The sequence below is a fragment of the Lygodium microphyllum genome, chromosome 8 (genome assembly GCF_053477565.2).
Source record: "Lygodium microphyllum isolate KBCC chromosome 8, Lygodium_microphyllum_v1.1.10, whole genome shotgun sequence".
Lineage (NCBI taxonomy): Eukaryota > Viridiplantae > Streptophyta > Polypodiopsida > Schizaeales > Lygodiaceae > Lygodium > Lygodium microphyllum.
The window spans coordinates 3165370-3181721 of NC_141142.1; the positions used below are offsets into that span (position 1 = coordinate 3165370).

Below are 16352 nucleotides of genomic sequence, written 5' to 3' on the forward strand. Positions count from 1 at the left end.
ATATTGTGATGACCGTAGTGTCGAGCCTAGCCCAAGCCCATGATGTAATGCCAACTAAGTTGTAGGACTGGACCTTGCCATGTAGGTATAACTCCCAAAATGGCCTCAATAGTTCAGTTGTGGAGACATTCTTGATGTATGACCAAATGGGAATAAAGAGAGAAGAGGACGCCTGGAATAAGGGCCATTTCTGGACTAAACCTGCACACACCACATGGGTGGAGGTGACAAGTAGTTCTCCCCTAACTCACATAGCACTTCTGTGTTCATCACACCATCCGTTGCTTTACACAAGACTAAATCGGGTCATCTTTCGCCACTACTCTACCCACATGAGTCACCCAATTTCACCCTAAAGCCCCCCTTATGAGGATGCCTTGTTGAATCTAGATTTTTCTCATGCAATTCCAATGGAACAAATGTTCCAAGCTGTGTCTAGTATGGTGGTTCAAATCAACAATACTAATCAAGCCCCTTCTCAGTTATCTATCCACAAAGGCTCCCACACACATAAGCATGATCCCAAGGTGCATCCAAAGCATTTTTTGGCCTTCACACAAAGGGTGTTTTGACATGGTTGGATCATTTTGAGAACGTTGTTAGCTATTAGCAATGGCATGATACATGCAAAACAATGGAGGCCTGCACTTTACTCGAAGGCATAACCGGCACGTGGTTTGTCCAACAACAAGAGGATGCTATCAAAATAGATTGGGTAAATCAAAGATCTTTGTTAATTCAAATTTTTTCTAATCACAATGTCATGTAGACTACTCTCCAACAATTAAAAACATTGACGCAATAGTAATTCGAACCAGTAGTACAGTTTGCGGTTAAGCTAAATCAACTATTACTATGTGCAAATCCCACCATGTCTAAAGAAATGAAGTTGTTCTTCCTTTGACCTTGCTTTCACCATGATCTGTCTCGTTGGATTTGTGAGAAAGGCTTGACTTCCTTTCATGCAGCAATCCAGATTGCTCAATGAATTGAAAGCACAACACACAATGCAAAAAATAACATATTGGTAACACATCCGATTCCTCCATATGATAAATGTTTAATCATTAGCCTACCTCCATGAACATCGACATCCAAAATGCTCAAGTTAGTAATCGTTGTGACCTACCAATTCGAGATGCACAAGGCCACCCAAATTTTTTCTACTGCAACCAATATGAACATATTCGCAAGCATTGTTGACGACTACAAGCAAATCATCAAGTACAAAACTCTCAAGTCCAATTAGTTGATGCGAAAACCTTAGTAGCACTTCCAAAAAACATCTGAGTTGGTGGCTGATGGAATGGCACCCCCCGCATATTCATGCTTCAACAACTTCCAGATGCATGGTGTGTTCAATGTTGGTCCAAATCTTGGACACACCCCATGAAGCACTTTTAGATTTAGATAGCACCATATCCTCTATTAGCCAGAATTTAGTAGAGCATTTAGGTATTTCCACAAGCACAACCACTCCCATCTCTGTATTATTTGGAGATAATAAAGAAGTATATCACTCCCACACTATAGCCCATTGCACCTTTCATGTATCACACAAGACATTCACACGTTTTTTTAATGTATTGCTGCGTCAATTATTTCCCTTAACTCTGGGTTGTGACTGGTTTGTCAAAACTCGAGCCTGTTTGCACTTTGATAGTAGCTAGCACATAGTCTTGTCCCAAGCTCTTCCCATACCTATGATGTGTTTTTCACAAGGCCCCAACTTGACACAAAGCACATTAGTTGATATAGCTATACGCATGAACAATATTTGTTCTCTATTACACAAGTTCCCTAGGCTCTTTCTCAAACCCGAAAAGACCACCATAATCAGGTCTTGGAGGAAGTACTAAAGAGAGTGCAAAACTTTCATTTGCAGTGGTCTGGGCTTTTACCAAATTTTACTCATATCTTCATGGAACCACTGTCACTATCGAAACTAACCATCAACCCATCATCCCTCTTCTGCAAAAATACCACCCACCAGGACAGCTTCTTCGATTGGCTTTGGCACTTTAAGAAGACCAATTTACAATCAAATGCAAGAAAGGATCAACCAACCATATCGCTAATTAAGAAACCACACTTTTTGCACTTGCCAAGAGCTTAAATCATCCAATCACAAACCCGACTATCTCTTATCGATACACGTGAATGAACCATTTGAGATGGTTGGCTGGGACCTCATAGGTCCATTTCCTACTTCTATTGGCAGGCAACAAATCTGTCCTTGTCATGACAGATTATCTAACTAGGTGGTGTGAAGCTCAAGCACTCCCAGATACAAAAGCAACTACAGTCGCATCAGCTCTTCTCTATAACGTCATATTTCATCATGGCTGCCCTCGACAACTCTTGTGTATACATAGAGATAGAACGAAAGAAAGAAAGAGAGAGATTATTGTGGACTTACCATCCGATACATCAACTTGCTAAATCGTGAGCCAAAAAGAAAAATAGGAAAAATATAAATATTGAAAATTATAAGACATCAAGTATCGTACCTAGGTTCAACCTTTTTGTCTCTATTTCATACGACTTGGTACATGTCAATGTAACTTTGTGGTCCTTAACTAATAACATGAAAAGGAAGAAAACTTTTTAATGTTAGATTTGGTACCTGGTACTTGGTACTTGGTACTTGGTACTTGATTTGATAACAGGTTCCATAATGAAACTTTGTTTTTGCAAATGGTACATGGTACATTGTACTTGATACTAGATTCGGTGCTTGATACTTGATTTGGTATAACTTGGTACTTGGTGCTTGATTCGGTGCTCGGTACTTGGTATAGATTCGGTGCTTGGTACTTGATTCGGTACTTGGTATAGATTCGGTACTTGGTATAGATTCGGTGCTTGGTACTTGATTGGTCAGTCTAACTTTGCTGTACTTTAACCAATAAACATGGAAATAAAGAAACCTTTTTAGTGATAGATTTGGTACTTGGTACTTGGTACTTGATTTGGTATTAGGTTTCATAATAAAACCTCATACTTGCAATTGGTACATGGTACATGGTACATAAATTGAAATCGGGTATTGTAACGGTAATAGCTTATGGTGAGCTTGATACTTTGAAATCACATGCTTTGAAACTTCATAGTTTGGATCTTTGAACTTGAAAGTTGGCTTGAGTTGATATGTAGCGTAGAATCTGGGACCTCTATAGAAACTATGGAAATCAAAAGCTTGTTAATATTAGAGCCTCACATAGAAAAACACTGAACTGCGATAAAAATTATGATTTGTCTCTATCTAGCTTTCCAAGAGACAATAGACAATAGACAATAAACAATAGACAAATAATTAATTGTTTGACAATAGACAAATTCAATGATGCAACAAACATATGTCAATATATATCATTAGTAAATATAAGTGCATGTGTCTAGAGTGTGTGGTGATTAATCCTCACATATACAAAACAAGTGTCATCCTCACATATGTCTATACAATGAATAGTGATGAATCCTCACATATACAATACAAGTCTCATCCTCAAATATACATAACAGATCCCTAGGCACAATCACTATATGAGTCATCACTATACGAGTCACTAGTATCATACTCATGATCACCATCACCAGTGCTAGCAACCCTGCCCCCACCCACAATACCACCATTTTCCCCATCTCCATGATCGTCACCACCATGACCAGTGATCTACTGGCCGCCGCTCCCCTCAGCCTCTCGGTGTCGCCCCTCGGCCTCATGTCCGAGCCACTCTGTCATGTCATCCTCGCCATACTACTCTTGCAGCAGCGGCGGTTTTACCAAACCAGCATGGGGTGGGTATCCCTATTTGGTTTATGCTATGTACTAGTGACAATGGGTCCAACCAGGAGATCATGGCTTTGCAAATCACTATGAGACTAGTCCTCTCTAGAATGGGAGATATTCACCTTGTTGCCCCTAGTGATTGATAAGTCCCAATAGGAGTTGGAGGTGCTCTCGAAGGTTGTTCTTGAAGACACTCATTGTTGGATGACTGACTACCTTGGTGGCAACAAACATCAACATGCATGCCACATTATTCTATGTTGGTTCCATACAAAGAAAGCATGGATTGAAAATCTCCTCCCACAGGTACACATTTTCATAATTGTTTTACTTTTAAGCATTACCTTTTTGTGAATTCCCATGAGCTTGGTAGTGAATAATTCACATGTTCTTGCGTGAATCAAGGTCCCTACAGATAAGCTCGATCATGTGTACGCCTCTCTGTCCTCCAATCTTATGCATTGCCCTATAGAGTCACAATTCGATGAGATGCTTGAGCAATTGCTTCATCGTTATTCCTCTCATCCAAATGTGGTCCGATATGTTACTAATGGATGGTGTGGGAAAGATTGTATTTGGCGTCATGCAAGATGGCCCAAGTTTGGTTGAATGTTTCCACATGGCAATGTTGACACAACCAACCTTATTGAGAGACTTTGGCAATATATCAAGTACACTCTACTTGATGCTAGGATCAACAGGTCCATTTTGGATCTACTGCATGCCCTTGGTGATGATTTGTCATCGGGGTCTAGAATGGATGGATCCACAATGAACCCTATGATATGGGTTTAGGATTCATTGTGTCTTTCCTTACATTGGAGACTGCTTCTTTTCTTATGATATGACATTGATGATATGGATGATATGGATGCTTTACTTTAGTTTTGGTTGTGGCTTTGGGCCTTCTTATGATTGGATTGGATTCTTGTGTTTTTGGTAATGGTAGTTGAGAATGGTGCAAGAATGTTTCTTATGTTAATGCTTTATGATATCAATGATGTGGATGGCATGTTTTAGGTTTCTTATATTAAGGTTTCCTAAGTTTAGGCTTTTTTGTTAAGGTTTATTATGTTAAGGGTTCTTATGGATTCTTATGTCTAGGTTTCTTATGTTTTAGGTTTCTTATGTTTAGGTTTCTTATATTAAGGTTTCTTATGTTTAGGTTTTTTATGTTAAGGATTCTTATGTCTAGGTTTCTTATGTTTTAGGTTTCTTATGGATCTTGGTTAATGCTTTATGGTTTGGATTTAATGATTTATGCTTTATGGTTTGGATTTAATGCTTTATGGTTAATGCTTTATGTACGGATCTTGGTTAATGCTTTCTGGTCTGGATTTAGGTTTCTTATGATTGGATTTTTGGTAATGGTTTAGGGGTAATGCTTTATGGTTTGGATTTAGGGTTAATGCTTTAGGGTAATGGTTTAGGGTTAATGCTTTAGGATCTTGGTTAAGGCTTTAGTGTTTGGATTCCAATTTCTTATGTTAAGGTTTTTTATGTTAAGGATACTTATGCAATGAATAGAACGAATGCAACAAAAGAAACGAACATCCTTACGCAACAAGCACATGGCTTATGCAATGAATAGAACAAAAGCAATGAAAGCAACAAACATCCTTACATCCTTACGCAACGAGCACATGGCTTATGCAATGAATAGAACGAATGCAACGAAAGCAACGAATATCCTCACATCCTTACGCAACGAGCACATTGCTTATGCAATGACTAGAATGAATGCAATGAATGCAATGAAAGCAACGAACATCCTTAAATCTTACGCAATGAGCACATTGCTTATGCAATGAATAGAACGAATGCAACAATGAGATGCCAAAATCAACAATGAGATGCCAATGGGATTCCACTATAATGGACAATCATGTGTACAATACAAACATCCTGAATCAAGATGCCAAAACATGTGTGATTGTGGGCCCATCGGGGAATTAGAGAACAAATTGTCACTCCTCATTCTCACTGGTGTAGGTGCAATAAAAAATACTACAAGTGCCAATGTAGGACTCACCATACAGTCGCATTACTCTACCGATCAAGATAGACCCCGCTGGATGAGGAGCATACCGCAAGGATAGGGGGAGCAGTGCATGGCAAGTATGGCATGAATACACTGCCAGAGGGTCCACCAAAAATGTTTTGGTGCAGCAATGAGGACAGCATATGCAAGGTTTTGGGCTTAACCTCACATGGCCCCTCCCTCATTGATGCTTACGTCTTAACACACTTGTGATAGATGGATGCTTGGGTTGCGATGAGGACTCCCCGTCCTTGTTTGGATGAGGACGATGATCCTTGCCATGCCCTAGGCATGTCTGTGTGATGTTTTCCTGGATCTGATAGATCCTAGCCTTCTTAGGCATGTCAATCTCTTGTGGAGTAAACATGCGAACAAGAGACTCTTTAGCACTTTCCAATTGGTGCATACAAGCATCCCTCTGTGCCAGTGTGTACGATGGAATCCCATCCTCAATCCTCTGAAGGAGCACTCTAAAGTCTGTGATGGAAGACACAAGATCCCCTTCCTACACACGCCATCGAAACATAGCCTCTCCAATCCTGTGATTTCATCACCACCTGGTTTGCATTTCATGTCATCAAAGGCCCCCGCACTATTGATGATGGGGAGAACCTCATGAAGGTGAGGAAAATGACTCTTTAGGATGACCCTCAAGCCATGAAGATGTTTACAATCAATCGACCGATCAGGGCAATCACAGTAATTTGACTGTACACTTACATGATACCACTTTGCATGTTGGGATGTGCTAGCCATCTTAAACATCATGATCCCCTCATTAATGACTTGAATGGAGGGATCTTGCTCATACCAGTGAAGAATCTTCTCCCCTGTTGCCAATCTAGCCGTATGACTCTTGCTTGACCCATAAACTTTGAACCACTCAGAATCGGCTGGCAAAACAAGCATGTTTAAGACAACAAAGCGTTTCAAGAAAATGTGAAATATGGAAATAGAAAGAAAATCAACCACATTACCTATCTCTTGCTTTTGCTTGAAAAACTCCAATGCCAATCCATTTGTTCTAGACCCCGATGACAAGTCACCAACAAGGGCATGCAGTAGATCCAAAATGGACTTGTTGATCCTAGCATCAAGTAGAGTGTACTTGATATATTGCCAAAGTCTCTCAATAAGATTGGTTGTGTCGACATTGCCATGTGGAAACATGCGACCAAACTTGGGCCATCTTGCATGACGCCAAATACAATCTTTCCCACACCATCCATTAGTAACGTATCGGACTACATTTGGATGAGAGGAATAACGATGAAGCAATTGCTCAAGCATCTCATCGAACTGTGACTCTATAGGGCAATGCATAAGATTGGAGGACAGAGAGGCATACACATGATCGAGCTTATCTGTAGGGACCTTAATTCACGCAAGAACATGTGAAATACTCACTATCAAGCTCATGGGAATTCACAAAAAGGTAATGCTTAAAAGTAAAACAATTATGAAAATGTGTACCTATGGGAGGAGATTTTCAATCCATGCTTTCTTTGTATGGAACCAACATAGAATAATGTGGCATGCATGTTGATGTTTTTTGCCACCAAGGTAGTCAGTCATCCAACAATGAGGGTCTTCAAGAACAACCTTCGAGAGCACCTCCAACTCCTACTGGGACTTATCAATCACTAGGGGCAACAGGGTGAATATCTCCCATTCTAGAGAGGACTAGTCTCATGGTGATTTGCAAAGCCATGATCTCCTGGTTGGACCCATTGTCACTAGTACATAGCATAAACCAAATAGGGATACCCACCCCATGCTGGTTTGGTAAAACTGCCGCATAGAGCGGAAGACCAAACACATTGGTCTTGAATGTGCTATCGATCGCCCAAGAATTGTTATTTGAGAACCTCTTGCTCATTTGCAACATCCATTCATCCTAGACAATCGGTACAAATGGTTTGTCCTTGTCCTCTTTTGCATGAGGATTGTATGGTTGGCAATAGAGTACCTAAAGGACCCAAAGAGACACTATCAAATAGATGTATCAATTTCCGCAATGTACAAACATTAATGAGAATATGACAAATACCTGGTTTTGATCTCATAGACGGAGAGCCTCCAAATACATTGCCGTCCAATCAACCTTCGAAAGTAGCTGGGCTTGTGCATTGATAGTGCTTTCTTGTGGTGCCGAATCATTGTCTCCACTAAAGAAATCAAGCGTCTCAACCTCATCACTTGATGATCCATCTGATGTCTCTTCATTGGTGTCTAGATCATCGATCTCAATGTCACTTTCCATAATCCACGCATGTTGACTACATACGTATATATCACCAAAACATCATTCCAATGTCACAATGTGTCCAATGCAAACATGAGAGCAAGAGAGAGAGAGATATATATGCACCTTGTAGTGGAAGCCATGAACAACAAATCACAATATGAACCTCAAATCTTTGTTCCGATGATCTCGTGAGCTTGTATGTGGTAGCAATATGGGCCTCAAACCTCCGTTCAAAACATCGCATGAACACGCCCTGTGTGCAAGAGTTTCCTATAGGTAATACCGAGAGCTTTTCGGCTTTCGGTTCCAGGTCAGCATAGTTTACTTCGAAGGCCGGGTTTACTATAATGGCTGGCTTTACTTTTGTTCTACAATTCAAAAACTCATATTAGAGTTAGTTTGCTTTGGGACCCTACAAGCGGCTCCATTGAATGTCAACCACTCCCATTAAAGGTTGGCCCTGCAGAATCTATTGTCTCCTTACATTGGTAGCTCAAGCAATCAATTTCACCGGCTGGTTGCATTTACAAAGTTGGATGGGTTTACTTTTGTTTGTGGCAGCAAACAACCTAGAATTTCGAGATGTCATTCCTCGGTCAACCCCCACTTTTCCGATTGATTGGGTTTACTATTGCTGGGCAAGTTTTCAAATTCGATTGGGTTTAATTTTGGAAAAAGTAGCGGTTCGGATGCATGCCTTTTTTAGGGGTCAACCACAGCTGTTGATCCCAACTCCCCGAGGTCTTAAAGACCCCGTGGGAGATAGTGTTGAGGATCATGGAGAGAGAGCAAAAAGACAAAGGGAGGAATCAGGATCGTGGGGGGGAGAGAGAGAGAGAGAGAGAGAGAGAGAGAGAGAGAGAGAGAGAGAGAGAGAGAGAGAGAGAGAGAGAGAAGGAAATGATGTCTCACTTGCTTGCTCCTTGATGCCTGCTACTCCCTGCTCCCTGCTGCTCCTTCAAACGATCGTGGAGTGTTGAAAAGATAAGAGAGAGAGAGAGAGAGAGAGAGAGAGAGAGAGAGAGAGAGAGAGAGAGAGAGAGAGAGAGAGAGAGAGAGAGAGAGAGAGAGAGAGTGTGTGTGTGTGTGTGTGTGTGTGTGTGTGTGTGTGTGTGTGTGTGTGTGTGTGTGTGTGCGTGAGGAGGAAAGAGACCAGGTACTTCTCTCTACTCCCAATCATGCATAATCATGAGCAATTGATCCAAAAAAGGTGCTCATTAGGTGCATCTAATGACTGCACCTAATGAGAATCCTTTTTGGTTTAGTTTGGGAGCTTCTTGGTGTTTCGACACCTCTCAAACTTGTAGCTCAAATAATAAAGTAGTATAGATTAATAAATATCAAACATTCTAACAATAATTAACATATGATTGAATTTTGATTATATTTGAAATATAATTATACTAATCAATATCAAACGTTCTTATTATATGTGAAATGTAATTAAAGTTCAATTATTATAGTAATGCAATTAATTAAAAAACATCAAACATTCCAATTATATAATTAAAATATATTTATACTTATAGACAGTAAATGCTCCAATTGTCATTAAAAGTCCAACATCATTGAAAAACCCTTCTTTATGTTTGAAAATGAAAATATTTATTTACATTTGAAATTTTAAAAAAATATATACAAATTCATTATAAGTTTGCGTGAACATGGCATAGACTACTTCACATGCAATACTTGCTTTCATTATCGAAGCTTGCAAGAAGTTGAACCTTGCACAATAGCGTGTTCTTGCCACCATCATTCAAGAAGCTCCCCCCACCCCCACCCTCTCCTCCATTGTCGATTTCTCGCTCTCTCTACCCCTCTCCCTCCATTCCCAAAGCAAAAAATTACCCATGTTTCAATGCATGTTACTGTCCATGCAACTATCTAAATATGTGCCATGCAAGACAAGAATACAAGTACACAATTCTACAAAATTGAACAAGCATACTTGTGATAGTGCATCTTGTCCATCAATAATCTTGAGGCTGAGTAGACCTATGTCAATATATATGTGCTTGTCAAAGTTATAATAACAACACAAACATATTTTATGCCAAAAACAAACACATACCAAGACAATTGTTCCCTCATAGAGTCTTTGGATAAAGTCCTCATACAATGCCATCCTCATCTGAAGGCCCATAGCCTTCAGCTTGCTCACCATTCTCCACCTTAGTGCAATCTCTCCATTCAAATGTGGATCTTCTTGCTCAAAAGGCTATGCCTCCCTTCTAACTTGCACATCGTTATACAAAACACAACACATAGTAACCACCTTTGAGGTGATGGTAATGATATATTCAATTTCTTAAGAACCCTCCAATAAATTTTCAAAATACCAAAAGCATTTTTAACCTTAACACTACCTCTCATGATTTGCTTGTCAAATGTGTCTTCTTGTTTGAGATCATGCCCTCCTTTTGACTTAAATGGCCTCCTTTTGTTAAATGGCTTCAACAAAAAATTGATGGGCTTATACGTGAAGTCTCCCACAAAGTATGGTCTAATTTCATGGTTTCACATTTGTATAATTTGTTCACTAAGGACCCCACAAGACTTCATTTGCTAAAACACTTTTTAGCCCTTGAAGTTGGTGGAGTCATGTGTCCCACTAGGGGTGTCACACACTACATTCCAAAACAACTTCCTAGAGCAAGCCTCTCCTTGCAATAATAACGAGTCCTAGAGCAAGCCTCTCCTTGCAATAATAACGAGTGGAACCTATGCCTACAAACGCATTGTGCTAGAAATTATTTTTACTTGGGCATTTTTTGTAGGCATATGTGCATGCCATCAATGGCTCCACGCATGTTTGGGAGATATGTGATCTCTTCGAACTCCATCATTATAGTCCTCAAACATTCGCCAGTCAAGACAGCTATCAAGTTCCTAGCTAACATAGTTGGGTGCACAACATATTGGCCACATATTTCCTAATTTTTGAACTACCTATCCCTAAATAGCTCTACCATGGTTTAGGTGGATGATTGATGAGCTAGACACCATATGACACATGCTAAAGCTAGGTCAACTTCTATAGCATCTCTAACATGGATCTTTTTATTTGAACATGGAAAATGTGGCTCTATCCAAGGTTTCAACTCATGTACTTTATCGGCATTGGTGTTCATCTTGCCACCCCAAGATCCATTTCTTCCTTGGCCTTCTGTCATATCTAAGATCTAATATGGGGGTGTTAACAATCATGGTTGTCATGCCTTGTCATCTCTTACCTGTAAGCCTCAATCTAAGTAGATGAGGACTTTCAGAGCTCTTACATCTGTCACTTGTCTTGACCTTAGAGGTAGCTCATTTTAGAGCAACTATTTCATTACCTTTCGATGCATTTTTTCCTCTAGTCAGTATTTTGCATGCATTTCCTAGGCAGTTTCTGCATACATAAGTCTAGCTTCACCTACCAGACATTGTCCACATTTGTTGGGATTTTTTGTGCACGTTTGACCATCATGTTGGTCTGCCATATTTCAGGCCCTTAGTGCATAGTTCAACTCCATCATCTTCCTTTGTCTCTAGTGCTATTGCCATCATCAACCTGACCTAGTGCCCTCATTATCAATGTGGGCTATGTGCAAGGACTCATTAGTCCTCCTTTTGTATTCAACATTTGTTCTTTGTTCAATGCAAATCTATCTCTTCTTTTTCTTGTAGTCTCTCTATATTCCTTTCTCTCTATGTTCATGTTTCCTTTCCACTGTGCACTCTCACAGGAAAGAAGTGGTGTGGCAAGCATAAGAAACACAAAATGTATGATAGCATAAAGGTCATGATAAGTAGAATACTGTATGATAATGAATGGATGATATTGAAGATGATACCATCAAGAGGCCCCAAGCCTCCATGTCTCTAGGACTAGGATAGAAGTGTCTCGAAATGATGTTGGAGTGTGTTGTACTAAAACAACACAAAACAGTCCAGACATGTTTGAAGAAGGCACATGAAGACGGCATCAATGTATGTAGTTCAAGAGCAAAAAATGTAGACATTGATCTAATAATTATGTCAGCACTTTGAGGTAGCAAATTAGTGAACTACAAGGCAGCTTGCTTGTGAAGAAAACACAGTTGTCCCAATAGTATATGTCCTCCAAATAGTAAAACACAAGGTTGATGAAGTGGGAAACTACTCCAAGAGCAAGGTGGGGAGCTGGGTGGCCTAAGACAAAAGCATAGAGTATTCTCATGAGGATGTCTACTAGAGTTGGGCAAAAATAGGACACTTAGGGTAGGTAGATAATTGTTGTGTGTAGCTAGGCATGATGCAAAAGCTTATGACAATGTTGTAGAAGTGATTTAAATCAGAACCCCTGCTGTTGTAGACCATGTCGGTAGTAGGGCAACATTCGAAAAGCTCCACGAATTTGGTAGGGGTGTGGGCAACAGTGGAAGATGAGAGTGTTGATGAATATTGGCTAGCTAAAATGAGGGCATTGAGGATACACTAGCACAAAACTCTTATTTATTTTTGTGGTTGTCTTAAGGAGAGTAAATTAGAGGTTAATGCAAAATAATTGTGATTGAGTGCAAGTCCTAATATTAGTGGCTTAACAACATCTAGAACAATATGTAGGGTAGTTGATCTCGCTACTTTTGTGACGTTGCTTCCATCTAAGGCAATTTTATCCTTAGGGGGGAGTGTGCCATTCATATCACTTGGGGTTAGCATTCACCCAATCCCATGAGCAATGGCTAATATGTCTCCCTTTGAGTTCCTTGAGTTGATTGGCCATGAGCCTATTGTAGTCTCTCAATGCATAGCACATTGCTTGAAGATTTTGCTAAAGGATATAGGCAAATTATCATGGGTTAAGTATTATTGAGCATACAACATTATGGCATTTGTTTTGAGTTGCCAACTCTATAGACATATATTTACCATGTTAAAGAAGATGCCATTTAAATACTTTGGCACTAGATTTGCATACAAATTATTGATGTTGGGCCTAATGAAGTAGTATTGAGGCAGTTGTTTGTAAGTGACTAATTCAATACATGAGCTTTGACTTCTACACCTATGGGATGCTATGCAAAGAAAATGCAAATAGTACAAGCTTTTGGAATGATGTGAGATGCATAGATGCAATGATTAACCCAATTTTGCATTCATTGAGACTTTTGCATACTATATAGCCATGCATTTGGAAAGACACATGAAATTATTGAGAGAATGATAGAGAAGCTAGAGGAGTTGGTGTTTGATAAAAAGATTTGTCATTTGTGTATCACAAGCTTCAAGGGTTGGGTTGGGTCAAGAGAGCGACAAACATGAAAGTGTATATTGCAAGCTTGTTTTGGATCTTCTAGTACCTCATAGAGATACTACAAGCAAAATCAAAGACCAAATTTCTAACTATCAATCCTTTCATGGCTCACATAAGATGTACCAATTCACGAGAGGATTGTTACAAGGTTGGGGCTACTTTATGGTGTGAAGACTTTGGTTTTAATGGCCTTGAGTTACAGTAATAGCACTATACTATTTCTAAACCTCAGACATGGGATACACATTTGCATTTATTGCAGTTTGCATATAACAATACACCACACACATCTACAAAGAAAGCACCGTTTGAAGTGATTTATGATTATAGATTGTCTACACCTGTTGCATCTTTGTCAAATAGAATTCAGAGTGCTGATGATATTGCTAGTATGGATAATACTATATTTGATGAAGTTAAAAACATGATTGCCAAAGCCCAGCAATCATATACCAAACAAGCCAATAAGAAAAGACAAGCAATGAATTTCAAAGTTGATGACTATGTTTGGTTGAGAATAGAAAAACGTAGACTACAAAGTGTAGATAGACACCCAGTTGTGAAATTAGCCCCTAGATTTTATGGACCATTTAGGATCATTCATAAAATTAATGACGAAACATTCAAGTTAGAATTTCTTAGGTAGGTTGTTTGCTACTCTTGCTTGAAGCAATTGTGGAGTGATTATTCTCATGTTGGCTCCAAGAAGTGAAGCCGCCTTGTTGTGGAAAGAGCCAATGACCTTGTCTTTGGTAGTGCCAATTCATGTATGCTATGTAAAAATCTAACTACAAAAAGGCCCATTTTTTTATTAGATAGGAGATCCAACACCCAAAGGATAATCAAAATGTGATCAAATGGAGGATGCACTATCATTTGCCATTCATGATCATAAGGCCATTACTTCTAGGGTAGTTGACCTTATGACTCTCAGTGATGACAAGATCACTTGTCAGTTTCAATTCTTAGACTTGACAAATCCAGAAAGGCCTTGAGATTTAATCTTTGCATTTATCTATTCAAGAGTTCATCTTCCATATCTAGCAGTTTATTGTTAGCTGCATCTTCCACATCATTACCCATAATGTCACTTTACTTCATGTATGGCACATGCTTTTTGTCATTTATTTCAATGTTCTTTGAGCAATAAACATTAGTAATCTTAATTAAAGTCATCTCTTCTTAGTTTAAATGCTCTTTCTTGTATATTAAAACTTGACTTGGGTAATATTTAAAATGCAATTCAAATAAATAAAAATCATGTTATTTATATACTTTTTAAAATCTATTCATGTCCCCTAGGTTTGCCTATCTTCCATCTTCATACTCACCCCCCATCCCATCCTGATGATTGAAGAGACAAGCTACCTCTAGTGCACTTGCACGATTTTCACAAAAATATTGAATGTATTCACTTATCCAAACTATTTGTATTAGTCATGATTACATTATTCTAGATTCATTCTCTCTTGGGAAAGTAGATTACCCAAGTTCTTTCAGCATTTTCTCCCAAAGGGACCATAAAAGCAACAAGGATTGTGCTTACTTGCCACCTTCAAAAATTTTCAATTTTGATTCTTGGCACACAAAGAAATGGCACCATCAAATCTAACTAGCTTATATACCTTCTCAAATTGCAATTGATTCTCCACCATAAGAATATATGAAATCTCAAAGTTGAAGTCTGAGAAAATATCACCACTAGATATAATTGGTTTATATTCTTGAACATATACACAAAATATCGCACAAGAGCAAGAAGTGCCATCTTCTTTGTTGACATTTCTTACTTGAATGGATATGCCACTACCATAACAAGAGTCTAAACTTTACTTGTCATAATTTGAGTACCAACAATGAATGTCTAGAGCTCATTAGTTGCAAGTCCCCTTGACTTCATCAACTTCTTTAAATTCCCTAATTAGGCACTTGATGTCTTTATTACATGAACTACTGCAACGAAGCTGGCTTTCAAATGAAATTGGTGCATATCTCGAAAGTAAGCAAGCTCAGTAGGTGCGAACGACTAGGATTGAATCTATAATCTCCATTCACCATGCACGGCCTTCCACTCTCTTTTAACGTATCTTTCTTCTTCGTACCAAACAAATAGATAGTGTGTGTGTGTGTGTGTGTGTGTGTGTGTGTGTGTGTGTGTGTGTGTGTGTGTGTGTGTGTGTGTGTGTGTGTGTGTGTGTGTGTGTGTGTGTGTGTGTGTGTGTGTGTGTGTGTGTGTGTGTGTGTGTGTGTGTGTGTGTGTGTGTGTGTGTGTGTGTGTGTGTGTGTGAGCCTTAGCACAAGTGACAATGACTACCCCACAAAAGAGCAATCTGATCACAAAGGTTACCTGATGCACGACAAGTCTCAAGCCCATGGCTCTTAACAAGTATGCATCTTCCCCAAGTATCTCTCTGAGTCGAACACAAGAAAGGGTGTCGTCTAACATCTTTTAAAGAAGCCAGGTGCTATGCATCCAAGAGTTCTTCTTTGATACCATATTTAATGTATATGTAGTGTGTCATGCCCTAGTGTGCTCAAATAATTTTCAAATAACAACTAGCCATATGTTGTGCAAAGACACTCTTTTCTTGCTTTTTTCTAACGCAATGTGGCATTGAGAAGATGGAACCATGCTAATATGTACCTCTGTTACTTTAGATATTCAACGAAACCTATATGTTGCACTTCAATTCTTCATTTTTCCATAAAAGAAAAATTGGCATTTCAATCTTCATTTGTAGATTGATTCATTATGTGGACCATTCTTTATATTATGTGTCATTTTTCCATGGAAACACCCCCTAAACAAGCACTTAACACACAAATGGGTGTAAACCAAGGCTAAATCTCATGCCCCACAGCCCACCATACGTTTGAATATGTTCTATTCTTTAATTTAAAATTTATTTTTCTTAATTTTTACTATTTTTCTCTAATTTTTCTTAATCATTTCTATTATAAATACTCATTATTTTGTAATTTGTGATCA

At 39.0% G+C, this 16352-nt stretch overlaps 1 pseudogene; it reads left to right on the forward strand.

Annotated features, from left to right (window-relative positions):
- The first annotated feature begins 634 nt into the window (after positions 1–634).
- On the forward strand, positions 635–1290 carry LOC148031904 (uncharacterized; annotated as a pseudogene).
- The last annotated feature ends 15062 nt before the right edge of the window (positions 1291–16352 follow it).